Consider the following 12,328-nt stretch of genomic DNA (forward strand, 5'->3'; position numbering starts at 1 on the left):
TGATTTTAAAACAAAAGTTTGCGCAGTTTCACTAGACTAAATCCAACTTGCTGAAGGTATTTTTTTGGTAGTCATGGAAGATGAAAACATTCTTTGGAATGTGCTAGTTTTCACTCTGGGTTTAAGATAAGATATGTGCTTCTGTTCCTTGTCTGGTGTGACTGCTCTCAGAGATTCAGTTTAATTCAGTTTTATTTATTGCCCCACTACATACCAACAGTCAGCTCAAGGTGCTTAATATTTTATTGTAAAGACCTTACTATATTAGAAGAAACTAGAACAATCACACGACCCCCTGTGAGCCAGCACTTGGAGCATGCAAAGATAAGAGAGTAATACTCAAAATATCATACAGTGGGGCAAAAAAGTATTTAGTCAGCCACCGATTGTGCAAGTTCCCCACTTAAAATGATGACAGAGGTCAGTAATTTGCACCAGAGGTACACTTCAACTGTGAGAGACAGAATGTGAAAAAAAAATCCATGAATCCACATGGTAGGATTTGTAAAGAATTTATTCGTAAATCAGGGTGGAAAATAAGTATTTGGTCAATAACAAAAATACAACTCAATACTTTGTAACATAACCTTTGTTGGCAATAACAGAGGTCAAACGTTTACTATAGGTTTTTACCAGGTTTGCACACACAGTAGCTGGTATTTTGGCCCATTCCTCCATGCAGATCTTCTCGAGAGCAGTGATGTTTTGGGGCTGTCGCCGAGCAACACGGACTTTCAGCTCCCGCCACAGATTTTCTATGGGGTTGAGGTCTGGAGACTGGCTAGGCCACTCCAGGACTTTCAAATGCTTCTTACGGAGCCACTCCTTTGTTGCCCGGGTGGTGTGTTTTGGATCATTGTCATGTTGGAAGACCCAGCCTCGTTTCATCTTCAAAGTTCTCACTGATGGAAGGAGGTTTTGGCTCAAAATCTCACGATACATGGCCCCATTCATTCTGTCCTTAACACGGATCAGTCGTCCTGTCCCCTTGGCAGAAAAACAGCCCCATAGCATGATGTTTCCACCCCCATGCTTCACAGTAGGTATGGTGTTCTTGGGATGCAACTCGGTATTCTTCGTCCTCCAAACACGACGAGTTGAGTTTATACCAAAAAGTTCTACTTTGGTTTCATCTGACCACATGACATTCTCCCAATCCTCTGCTGTATCATCCATGTGCTCTCTGGCAAACTTCAGACGGGCCTGGACATGCACTGGCTTCAGCAGCGGAACACGTCTGGCACTGCGGGATTTGATTCCCTGCCGTTGTAGTGTGTTACTGATGGTGACCTTTGTTACTTTGGTCCCAGCTCTCTGCAGGTCATTCACCAGGTCCCCCCGTGTGGTTCTGGGATCTTTGCTCACCGTTCTCATGATCATTTTGACCCCACGGGATGAGATCTTGCGTGGAGCCCCAGATCGAGGGAGATTATCAGTGGTCTTGTACGTCTTCCATTTTCTGATGATTGCTCCCACAGTTGATTTTTTCACACCAAGCTGCTTGCCTATTGTAGATTCACTCTTCCCAGTCTGGTGCAGGTCTACAATACTTTTCCTGGTGTCCTTCGAAAGCTCTTTGGTCTTGGCCATGGCGGAGTTTGGAGTCTGACTGTTTGAGGCTGTGGACAGGTGTCTTTTATACAGATGATGAGTTCAAACAGGTGCCATTCATACAGGTAACGAGTGGGGGACAGAAAAGCTTCTTACAGAAGACGTTACAGGTCTGTGAGAGCCAGAGATTTTCCATGTTTGAGGTGACCAAATACTTATTTTCCACCCTAATTTACGAATAAATTCTTTACAAATCCTACCATGTGGATTCATGGATTTTTTTTTTTTTCACATTCTGTCTCTCACAGTTGAAGTGTACCTCTGGTGCAAATTACTGACCTCTGTCATCATTTTAAGTGGGGGAACTTGCACAATCGGTGGCTGACTAAATACGTTTTTGCCCCACTGTATGATTCAAAGGTAAGAATAGTGAGCTGGACATACTAGGTTTTATCATGGTATAGACTTGTGGTTGCAGCCGGTGGCCTGAGCAGCCCGATTTCCTCCCACAGTACAGTAATGAGTCATGTGCAGCATTTAGAAACACAACAGTCACTGCTGCAGTGATTCACTCCACACTGCAGATCATCATGATGGATACCCGTGAGCACAGGCACAGCTGAGTCGAGGAGTCTACTTACTAATGTGGGCAGCAGTTCATGTCATGCTTTAAAGCTACTGATTTAGGGTTTGATTTATGTGAAATTTGTAACTCTTAAGGTGTTTTTAACAGTGCAATTACTCAGTTAATGGTTTAGCGGTAGTAGCACGTGGGAAGTCCATTGGCAGTCCATGGACTGCCTCTCTACCTGCAGAGAGTGTCTGTTGTCAGATGGAGGCAGTGTCAGAAGTACAGCCGGTCTGTGGGCCACTCCTCTTTATGCTGTTGTGGGTGATCTAGAACAAAAATATAGACATAGGTTTGCGGTGGCTGGGGTGCAGTGACCTGGTTCTGTCTGGGTGACCCTTTTCTTTTCTTTTTCATATTTTCTTTTTCCTTTGGTGTCTTTCTTTCTTGTCATCATAATTCAGTTGATAGAAATATGAAATGCATTGCCAAACCCCAATGTGTCTTTAAACACATAGAGTTTATGTTCTGTTCTATTTTTGAAACTAAAACAGAAAAAGAAGCCAAAAAAGCAAAACTTGTTTACAACTGCACAGCACACAAACTTCAAGCTTCCTCACCATTAAAAGAGAAATATTACGCTGACTTTCAGATTTTTGTGGTTAAACTTTTAATGCTCTCACAGTAATGGCAAGTTGTGATCTACTTGCTTAACACCATCTTTGCGCCACCTGTCTTGCCTCCATGTTGCTCCATGTCTCTAGGGAGGGCACAGTTGACTAGCTAAACGCATATGCATGCACACATGGCAAATATCCACAGTTTCGTGGTAAATAAAAGCTTTTTAGATGGTTATTTTGCCATCTGCCTCGGCCTGGCATGAGAGATTGCTTCATATTAATTCAAAGTAATAAAAACAAAACAAAAGAATGTGTTATAATTTCACTCCTAGAGTCATCATAATAAATCATATTAAGCCATTAAAAAGCAATAGCTGTTGTGGTTAATTTATAATTTATATACAAGTTATTAGTTATTTGCCTGCTCATTAAAATATGCTTTGATCCGATGCGTGCAAAATATGCTTTTGCACTTTTTCAATCATGATGTGTGAAAAGTGTTTGAATGAAAAGCGGGGAGAGCAATTTAAAAAAACAAAAAAAAACAACAACTCAAATCAAAATGTAGTGATGACCGTTTCATAGCAGTAAATGTCAACGCTGATGCAATTTGTTTAGCGTTTTAGTTTGTAGAAACATGGTTAGTAAGACACCAATCAATCAGTGACAGCTGCGCCCAGCCTCCCCTGTATGTCATGGGCCATGTAGACCAGTAGTTAATGGTAGACTCAAATGCACGAGTCAAGAAGAGCGTATCAACAGGTTTAAATATAAACTGAGAGATGACTTTAAGATGACTCTGGGGAACTGGGGCAGACCACGGAGGAGGAGAGAGCCAGTATTCTGGGAGACTCGAGGAGTTATTTCCCATGATTTTTCACAAGGTGTATTCAGTGTGAGTGCAGAGGGTTCAGGTTACCTGAACTCATTTTAACTTAACTCTGCTTCGGTAGTGTTTCATTTCAGTTGAGTACAACTACATTGTCAGTGGGGTCGTTATAGCAAGGCTGTCCAAAGTTCCCGTGACCTCATTTGTATGCAGCACAAATACAACAAAACAATGTAGGACATTGAGGCATACAGCCCACTTTGATTTTAACTGGGCCAGACCAGTCTAACTCTGCTTTTTATCAGTGTAATGACACATTTAAAGTATGCATTTAATCCCTGACAAATCTTACTATGAGAAAAAGAAATTGAGTTTCAACAATATGCAAATTTTTCCCACATGACAAATGTGAAAAATTACAGTAGTTAGCTCATGGCCTAGACAATTGTTCAGTAGATACTTCTATAGTAGAAACTGAAAATAGGAATACGTAATTATTTATGCCGAGTTTCAAATGTGGCGGGTTTGATTCTTGTAGAGAAGTTGCTCCCATGACTCATCCAATGAGGTCAGTCCCTGGCCAAATCAGTGGTATGCAGTCTTTTGACTTAACATTTTCAGCTTGACTCAGCTCCCTTGGAACCCTGGCCGAATAGGCAACAAAAATGTACCAGGTACTACCATTTAATGAAAAACCCTAAAAAAAGAGTAGAGTTGAGTTAATTTGAGACGAGTAGGTGCTAGTGGAAAAGAAGCATTAAAAAGCTGAGGGAGAAATCCTGAGGGAGAGGCCACTACTTTGTTCTTCCGCAAGAGCAGAGAACATCGGAGCAGGCAGGTGAGTTGAGAAGGTGAACCCGCTAAAGGTGCTTGCAGAAGTGAGAAGTGGACCAGCTCGACCAAAATGGGTAGTTGATTCTGGTAAATGGTCCACACTTCACCTAAGGAAGCAGGGAGACAAAGGAGTTAGCGCAGGGAATCGACAAGTTTGCATGAGTAACATAGGTAAGTGTGATTTCCAGACAGACAATCGGGCAGAGACTGGGTGCACAAACAGGTCCATAAATGTAGGTTATTAATGAGGGTGATAAGTAACAGGTGGTCAGGCTGCAGTGTGGAAGTCTGGGCTCCACCCAGAAGGTGAACAAACCTCTGCTCAGCTCCTTTAGGAACCGGACCGAGTTGAGGGACCAGAAAATGTAATAAATAAATAAAAAAACAAGCCATTGTAGGACTATGAGACTGTAACCTTGAATTGGATAAATTCTTACAAAAGGGGGATGCTTTCTTTCAAGGTTGGATCTCTGCCAACCTGATAACCTGCCCTCACCAGCAGGTTATCAGGTTTGTTACTTTAAACACTCCTGGCATTGTCATTTCTTTATAATCTCATTTGTCAGTGCTGCTTATAATAGAGAAACATGGGTTGAGCTTAAAGGGTAAGCCTAGTTCACAGCTGTCTGTACAGACAGGCTTCTGAAAGAGGTTAGACAAATAGCAGCGGCACTATCAGAAAACTGGTTTGATAATAGCTCTCCTGCATACTCCATGCTTGGCGTCACATGATAATGAAGAGGTGAGTGTTTAAAGTGATGGCAGTGATTCTGCTGCAGAGAGGACTGCTTTGATCACAGGAGTACAACAGGAAGATTTCTCATCTGAGTGAAAGGTGGTTTTTGCCTTTTCTGACAGCTCTGTAATTAGTGTTACTTCACCTCTGTCAGACAGTTTTCATTAGTTTGTCATATGGAAAGACTGCAGGTTTAGCTGAAAATGAGATAACTCCCCTTTTATTCCCTTGATCTCCTACATTTTTCATTCACTGCATTCAGTGCTTGCACTTTTGCCACATCCTCCTCCCCCTCTCTCATCCTGTGTGTTGCTAGGTGTTGGTTGCTACTGCGCTCACCCTAAGACTGACCCAGCTTCCCATCATCAGCGAGCCTACGCTGGTTTCAGCTGCAGCACCGTCACTTAAGAACAGCTTCTTTTTTTTTTTTTCCTCCTACGTCACTTTCACATGCTTCATTTTCCCCTGCGTGAAAATTTCTCACTCGCCTCCCATATTTGCCATCCTCCTACAGTATTTTGTCTTGTTTTGTCCAACTGTAGTTATTTTTCAATATTGTGTGGTGACTTGGGGAATTAAATAAGCATGCCTGCTGCTTGCGTGGTGAAATATGTTACATAGACGGTGTGAATCAGGACAAAGAATAGCCAATGAAGTTACGGCTCTTCTGAGATGTTAAATACCTTACTACCAGTGGTTCAGATTATTCCTTGTTCATTACTCTTGTTGTGGGCATTTGGCTGTCATCTGATTTCAGCTCAGTCAATGATCTGTCTCCAACCAAGAAAAGTTAATAGAGGTCATTTATCTATCTTATCAACTTCGGCATAGTCTACAGATCAGTGTTTCTGCTAGAGGACCGATGAGGAAGTCAGATGCACAAGTTTCATCCTTCATCTGTCATATTTAATCTCATTGAAGTAGACATAAGTGGACTGATTTCAGCTGAATAGACACAATGGTATTAAGCCATATCATATTTTCTGGGTCCCTTAAATGTTTTTTTTTTTTTAACTTTATTTTTTTCTACCTTTTTTGAATGTTTAAATAAAAAAATAAAAAAAATACATTACATGTGTACAAGCAACAAGATAGATCTGCTGACTTGAAGGTTGTAACATTTTTTCTAAATTATACAAATATATCGAAGTCATGTTTGAGAGTCCAGTGGGACCTTATAATTTACACTGGCAGAAACCCTACTATAGGATAATATATTTTACAGGCATCTGGAAAGTTACCTAAAAACAAGTGATGCATCCTCGGATCTGGTCAGACCTGAAGCTGTAAATCTTTATGTACTTAATAAGTGGAAATGAATTTCCCCAAGAGGCTACATGAGAAAAAGGGATGTTGTGGAGGGTCACATCTACAAGCGGAACTCAATTCTGGTCAATATTAAACTGCTACTGAGAAGAGTAGCTGTTATAGTTGAGCCCTAATTGTGCCCCCTTGGGAAAGTTTATTGCTCACCTGGATGTGCTGTGTTGCATGTAATTATCATGCAGAAGGTATAAGTATAAGGTTATGTGATGTGCCTGTACCTAATTATTCAGGATTGCTGGAAAAACCTGAGTAGGTGGCGATATGTTGTGTAATGTTCCTCTTACAGATTAATCCACCATTATTGTGTTCTTTTGTGAATTTGACTAAATAACACAGCGTCTGTGTCTTTTAATGGATGGAAATGCATGTAGTGTTGTATGTATTTAAAGCTACTTTTGGATGCTGCTGTATTTGCACTGAGGATCAACCGTGGGTACCTCCATGTTTAATCATTTGGAGTCACTATAGAATCACTAAGTTTTATGTATTTGCTATTGGCTGTAAACAGCTCAGCTTTGAATTTTTTATTTATTTATTTATTTTTTGGAGAAGTGTTTTAGTGGTCTTTATGTGTGCAGAAGTGGAGCAGCAAAGACAATGAAGCCAATTGGCTCGTTGCAAGAATGAGGTTGGAGACGTGACAATAAGCCACCACCTGAATGAGTCTCTTCTTTATCTAGTCTTTAAGTCTGACGTCCTTGGCCGTTTCCGGGTCCAAACTCCTCTTCAGGTCCCAAAGTCAAGCAAACACTGCAGCAACACTGAGAGTTAAAAACTGTCTAAATTCTTTCATCTTTAATAAAATGATCAGCATTGCAGCTCTACCAGGTGTAACAATTAAGTTTAACATCCAGGCATCCACAAAAACAGAATTTATTACATTTAACAGAGTTAGAAGTTAGCAGGAAGTTGGTTCACTAGTTTCTACCCAAACATGATATACTATGTTCTGATTGAGAGATTTCTGAAAAAATTCTAACGTACAGCTCTGCTTTCTCTTCCGACATAATTGAAGACAAAAATAACAGCAGTGACTTTTTTAGTTTTGCTGCAGTTGGGCTAGTTGGTATATAATGATGTGCTATGTGGTGCCTAGCTACACAGCTATGGTTAGCATAACATAAACACAGTGAAGCTAGAGGATGAACGGTAACTTTTTTTCCCCACTTGATAAAAGTTAACGTGATGGTTTCCTGAAGGTTAGAGACAAAAGCAATCGCATGGCAGGATGCTGTAACCGGACCAAACTTCAGTCAGGAGAACAGCTGAGATAGGCCATCCACAATATAAGGTTTACCATCAACATACTGCTGCATGGGCTGGGCTGTCGTTACCTCGTAAGGTTTTAAAACTGAGCATTAAAATGAATAGTGGTAATAAAAACCGAGAGAGGCCAACGGTGACCATTCCCTTTTTTTTCTTTTTTTCTTTTTTTAGGTGCTTGTTCAGATTAAATAGAACAATATACAGAGCATTAAAACATGTTAAAAACACAACAGCCTTAATAAACCAGAGTAGTTAGGAGCTGGAAGCATGTCCTCACTTAATATAGATATGCTATCCGTTCTTTAACTTCTAGTTGTTGAACAGAAAGTTATTCTTTTCCAGATGGCTTAAAAACAGATTACCTAGATTTTCTAGGTTTTGCTAAAACTTGCTAGGTCCAGTATATTAAATTTGAGTATTTCTGGTTCCTGTGCAAATGACCCCAAATATGGTTTTGCATGTTACCTCTTGGAACAAGTGATGGACATCTTTCTCTATTTTCTGAAATTTGACAGGCCATATTATGAGTCGGTGAACAGGGAAACATAATCTTTTTTTTTTTTTCTTTTTTTTTTCCTGTTTAGCTTAGAAACCAAAATACACTGGATACTTTGGGTCTGGCAGATAGTGAATGTTTTTGTTTCTTACTGTTCCTAAGAACAATCAACCTGAATCTCCAACTGAAGAAGTATAACATTTTCAGGCTACCAATATTTTGTCAGCATTTGGCTAAAGAATGCACAAGATGCTTAATGTAAAGGAGTTTCAATTGCCAGGTGGTGTTTTCATCTTCACAGAAGCAGCTGCACAACACTATCAGACTTCTTTTAATGAAACAGGAAGGACACACAGGCAAATACCAGCACAGTACAGGAACAGTGGCGAGCTGAAGGGCTCATTCATCCTTGAAGGGGATGGGCTGTGGCATCACCAGATTGAACGTCATACATTCCTTTCAGCTAATAGTGAAATTAGACTAAAATAGTAATGAAATCAAAGCTGGATCATCTGGATGTCACAGTAACCTAAGCATTGTTATTGAAGGTTACCATGCTCAGTGGACACTCCCACCAACTCTGTATAAGCTCAGAGAGACTTGGCCTGAGATTCAGCCGACACAAATCCTGTAAAAACCTCCATAGATTAAATCGGCATTAATCCAATATAAAAGATGTTCAGCATTTTTTAAGCCCTTTCTTTATCGTAAAGTAGGTTCGATAAAATCTGTTTTAAAAAGTGTTGTTCCTATACCCCTTCACCAAACAGGACACATGTAATCTGATAGGTATTTGAGCCACTGTCTTAGGCTACAAAATTTCTGACAAATAAACAACAATATTTCATCTCTTAGAAGTGGGGTGGAGAGTTTACTGGCTGTCCAGAGTTTTGTTTGCTTGTCCAAGTTGAGTAATTTAGATTGCTTTCAGGCTGTTGCTCCATGGACAAAACAAAGTATACATTTTGGCTATAAATCGAATTGAAAGAGATTGTACTGTTGCAAGAGCAATCATCATTTGTTCATGTTCTTGGGCATATGTGCTTGAAGCTTTAGACTATAATCTGGTCATGTCCATTGTGTTTTTTTATTTAGAAATGTTTTAAGGGGCTTTAAAACCAAAGGCAACTCTGAGACAGCCAAGCAAGTCACGGAAGGGAGCTTCACATGCACGAAATAAAAAGTGAATGTTTTTCCACAAAGACGCTGACCTATAAAAAATGCATCAAGTGAGGTTTTTGACAGTGACAGATGGAAATTTTGGCAGCAATCATTTCACTCTGAGAGAAACTGTTAATTTTGTCCATCTCAGCGTTCCTGCCTTATAACTTTCCTCAAGGGATCACAAGGAAAATCTGCATTCACAAGAATCAAAACGGCATATAACTACAGAAAATGTACATCTCTGCTACACATAATCAACACTTTTTTCCTATGTGCTTTTTAGTTTTTTATTTTGGACATTCACTCATTTTCAGTCCTTGTACCTGACCATTTTCAGAGGAATGTTTTTTTTTTTTTTTAAAGCACTTAAATATAAATCATTCAAGCATAAAAAGGGCACTTAACTCAAGGAAAAGGTTTTGTGTCTGCACACAACAGACAACTTGGCAAAGAACCAATTTTAAATGATATATTTAGGCACTTTGTTACTAGCAGCTTATCACAAAAACAAATTTTGTTTTTATTACAGGCCATTTATTTGGTGGAATCAATGATAAATGCCAAAGATGATGCAGTTTATCAGGCAGAAAACTTGACAGATATAGGCATGGTGTGCAGGTTTTCCTTTTAAATTTTTTGGGGGAATGGACGAGTACAGGACAAAAGAAGTGGCAGGCCCAAAAATTATCTACCACAGATGCAAAGCAAAAGGCTGACGTATCTCAATTTGCACAAGAACTGGCCTGAAAATCATGAGAAACTGGTCTTATCTAGTGGTAAGTCGAAACTTGAGTCCAAATAAATCATAATCAATAATGTACTGAGGAGGTCACTGTGATACAACATGCAGTACCATCTGGGATGCATCTGGTTGGCAATGGCTTCATTTCTCAGCATTACAGTGATCCCAGTGCACTAAAAGCATACCTGGATAGAAAAACACAGTGGAGCCCTATGAGTCAATGTTTGGCCTCCCCAGAGCCCGGACCTCAACATTATTGAAGCAGGGTGGGATCATCTTGCACATCTTAGTTTAAGACACTTGTGCAGAACTGCTGCTTTGGATGGGTCTGATATCGGTCAGGGGTCGATGCCTATGTGTAAGGTGACATTAATTTTGTGGTGGCAAAATTATAAAAGCCAAAAAGACTTAAAAATAAATAAATAAATAAATAAAAGGTCAGATATAGTTGTTATTGAGGAAGAAGTGCACTGTAAAAAAATTAGCATTAGAATTTTAATTCTTTTTAAACATCAGTATCAGTTCATTTTTGCAATCTGTAGATCAATAATTACTACATAATTACAACTCTTCATTCCTCTTGAGGTATGAAATGGAAAACTTGTGTAAGCATAATTGCAGTTTTCACAACCAATCAAAGTGCTGTAACTTTACTATAGTTCTTCTGGGACTATGACAGAGTCCCAGAAACAGAGCAAGGCTTATAGATTGTAGTTTCAAATCCATGTAGAATCTGGTTATTTGATAGCATTGTGTAACAAACCTTAATTATATGTTCTAGTAAGATGTCAGTAATGTTCCGACTTGCTGTGTAAATGTAATAACTGCATTTGGATAGAAAGTTTTCAGTGGATTACTGAGCTTGTCAGAATTTGGGCTACTGTCTGGTTTTAAATTTCTTTGCTGCCTTCCTTTCCCATTAGTGTCAGTTGGATTTTCCAGCTGCCAATAGTTAATTTGATGTTGTCTTTATCACTTCAGCGTGACAGTGTGCATCCAATCACATAATGGTAGCTTTTCCAGCACCCTGCTGCCCTGTGTGTCACTCTCAAATTTACTCTTGCTAAAAATAACAAGGTGACGGTGACCTGTCTACCGGTGATTGTCTCTGCTATAGAATTTTAATAAGGGGTTGCAACTCATGCAGAATTGGCAGCGGCTTTTTGCAGGTGCTGTCCTGTATTGGCAGCAGAAGTACAAGTATGGAGAATAAAGAAATGAGGATAAAACGGTTGCCTTTTTATTCATTTTTACTACAAAGCTTCTTCTTGCTCTTGCGTTATAACCAAGCATACCCTTATCCTTTACAGCAAAGCTCCCCCCCCCCCCCCCCCCCCAAAAAAAAAAAGCTCCAATCAAACACTATTCAGTGCAGACAAGACGACTAAAGCTTAATTTATACTTCTGCATCATTCTGTGTAGAGCTCACAAGGTAGTCTGTGCAAGTGGCAAATTTTACAAAAGAGGCAAAATTAGGGTTTCACTTAAAACATACCTGCAGTGTAGATTTAACACACAGCATTGATGTAGAGGAAATAAAACTCACAAGGTTTCCAACTCTGATCCCGTGAAGGAATATTTAACTGTTATTCTGAGCCTGAGCTCTCATTTCATCTCTTGCCTGCACCTGCATAGGGGGCAGACCAGCGAGACAGGCTTCGTGTTCAAAAACATTGACGTTCCCTGTGTTGGCCAGCACCTTCACTTGGTTTTTAATTATATTGATAGATTAAGGATTTCATTGAATAATTCCATGATATTTCAGTTAAAAAATAATCATGTTAAACAATCAACAAAATACACAAACCTACCTGAATGCCTTTCTCTACTGCTGTTTTAGCTGGCCTGATCTTATCACTAAGATCTCATCTCTCCAATCAGGCCATACAGCAGTGGACTATAGAGTTTATTTTGGTCCACCAGGTAGCATCAGTTGTTTGATATTTATACAAAATATCTGTACCTAAACTCAATAAGAGCTTTGTCACACTATGAGGACATGATGATCATTTGCACTACTTTACAATGTTCGATTGAAAAAAATAAATAAATAAAAGAAAACAAGGCGGGGTGTGAGAATTAGCATTAGTGAAAGCCAATTATAGTAACAGATTTTGAATAAGGTAGCTAGTATCAGGGAACTAAATGCATCGTTGGTTAAACACAACAAAACTTTGTGGGAAAATGGAGACGAGA

At 39.6% G+C, this 12,328-nt stretch overlaps 1 protein-coding gene across 1 annotated transcript in view; it reads left to right on the forward strand.

Moving 5' to 3' along the window:
• ppp2r5a (protein phosphatase 2, regulatory subunit B', alpha isoform) overlaps positions 1 to 12,328 on the forward strand; it is a 59,773-nt gene that overhangs the window by 27,775 nt on the left and 19,670 nt on the right. The gene's annotated exons all lie outside the window — the stretch shown is intronic.

Source organism: Maylandia zebra, linkage group LG15, assembly GCF_041146795.1.
Source record: "Maylandia zebra isolate NMK-2024a linkage group LG15, Mzebra_GT3a, whole genome shotgun sequence".
In the NCBI taxonomy this organism is placed as follows: domain Eukaryota; kingdom Metazoa; phylum Chordata; class Actinopteri; order Cichliformes; family Cichlidae; genus Maylandia; species Maylandia zebra.